The sequence below is a fragment of the Vombatus ursinus genome, unplaced genomic scaffold (assembly GCF_900497805.2).
Source record: "Vombatus ursinus unplaced genomic scaffold, bare-nosed wombat genome assembly UNPS02008685.1, whole genome shotgun sequence".
Lineage (NCBI taxonomy): Eukaryota > Metazoa > Chordata > Mammalia > Diprotodontia > Vombatidae > Vombatus > Vombatus ursinus.
This window is the reverse complement of record NW_020948463.1, coordinates 166,538-168,670: the sequence shown is the minus strand read 5'-3', so window position 1 is coordinate 168,670 and position 2,133 is coordinate 166,538. Positions and strand designations below refer to the sequence as shown.

Below are 2,133 nucleotides of genomic sequence, written 5' to 3'. Positions count from 1 at the left end.
GAACAGAATGCTAAAAAAGCAGTGGGGTGGGGCCTGAATAGCTTTCTGGAACACAATTTTCCCCCTATTTGTTCTCTTTTCTCTTCCCAGCTTCTCAACCCAGGGTCTAGAAAGAAGGTTGAGAGGCCTAGCATTCAAAAGCTATACAACAGTCAAGTCACATAACTTAAGAACAGCTAGGCCCTGAGACAAAATCATAGATTTTTGAGTCAGATTATATGTTCCAGATGCCTACGTTTAGGGAGGGGTAAGGTATTCTCCACTTTATAGATGAGAGAACTAAGACCCAGACAGAGGTTAATTGACTTGCCTAAAGTCACTTATCTCCATAGTCATAAGGGAAGATGTATTTAATCCTTGTCTCCCTTACCACCTTCACACCCTCTCTTCCCCCTCCCACATAAAATATACTTAAATGAGCAGAAGACAATTTCTCCCCATGGAATTAAAGGTTTCTGTCCTTTTCCTGGTGGGAAAAAAAACAAAAACATCATCATTGATAGTTTGATTCCATCCTCTATAGGAAGAGCCACAATCGCCAGCCCTGATTCTCTGGGCTCTGATTTGGAAGGTGGGAGTCCATGCTCCCTTGTGATGTGTTAAAGGCAGATGAAGATCTTGAGTTTGATGTGTTAGGGCAGAGCTCCACTGAAGGTCATGATGGGGAAACACAGGAAGGAGCAGAGGTCAGGTGAGTTTTGAGGGGTCAGGAAGGAAAGTCTCTAGGGATGTGGGCAAAGGCTGCTGTACTCAGATTTGTAGCAGGGAGAGACTTCACACCTGACTACACTCTGTAGATTTTCCGCTCATCCTGATCCAGACAAACAGCAAAGGAGCAGCTGTTGGAAACTTGTTAAGGTTGTTAAGGTTAACCTTGTTAAGGCTGACTGAGGTGCACATTTTCTTTACGTTGTTCCAGTGGCTCTGTTCACTAATGGCCCCCTTGCTGTAGCTAATCCATATTGTAAGTGGGATGGCTTCTCAGCCTCCATCAATGCCCAGCCATTTACTGCTAGGACCAGAGTTGACACAGCTCTAGAAAGTGGATAAAGATTTCTGTTGTCTTCTCCCCACTGATGAAGGCCACCTCTGTCTGATAGACTTGCAGCAGGACTGGTCTTGTGGCAAAATGCTGTAGTAAAGCAGCACATCTGCCGGGAAGGGCAGCTGCTCCTGGGCACTCTGCAGTGGCCCAGCCTCAGGCTTAAAAGTCTGCTGGCACAAGATATCAGTGGGCAGGTGCATTAGCCCCATGTTGTGCTCATACCAGGGATTCAACATTCCGAGGTAATGGGAAATGTCATTGGTGCTGTCCTCCTATGAGGCCAGGGGAATATCCACTGGACTCAGATGCCTTAAGGAATCTGTGGACATGAAGTGTGGCTGGTTCAGATGAGCAGGAGAGGTACTGGATGTAGGCTGATAACTTCTTTTACTGGGATATAGAAGAATTGGAGCTTGAAGCATGTGTTAGGAGTGGGCAATTGCTTTCCAACTTCCAGAGATTACTGTAACCATGGGCAACCTTCCCCAAGATCTAGTCTGAGCCAAAGACCACAACATACAGTGTGGAGACCTTGGAGTCCTTGTCCCCACTATGGAAGGGCCTCTGATGTTGGTAATGTGTGGCAGCGGGGTGGAACCAACCTGAAAGTTAGCTTTCCAGCATATGCTGGTGTCAGGAATGGAAACGTTGGGAGCAGAAAGAGGGTGGTGAAGGCATGATTTTTTTTTTTGGCTAGGCAATGGGGTTAAGTGACTTGCCCAGGGTTACATAGCTAGTAAATGTTATGTGTCTGAGTTCGAATTTGAACTCAGGTCCTCCTGAATCCAGGGCCGGTGCTCTATCCACTGAGCCACCTAGCTGCCCCTGAAGGCATGTTTAAAGGGCTGCATAGACTCCCCATCTGCTAATCATTGCCTGGTGCCCCAGTTAGGCACCTTGCTAATCCTCGAGGTGTAGCACCTCCTGGCTCCTTCTCTGGCTACGGTCTGTGTAGGTGTGTTTCGACTCCAACCATAGCTCTGAATCCCTCCTGCTAATCCCAGACTCCTCCTGCAGCCAGCTGGGTCTCGCCTTATTTATTTATTTATTATAGTATTTATTATATCTTGGCAATTTGCCCTGTGTTA

At 46.9% G+C, this 2,133-nt stretch overlaps 1 pseudogene; it reads right to left on the bottom strand.

The window, feature by feature from the left end:
• Positions 1 to 632: 632 nt before the first annotated feature.
• LOC114034245 lies at positions 633 to 1,907 on the bottom strand (annotated as a pseudogene).
• Positions 1,908 to 2,133: the final 226 nt, after the last annotated feature.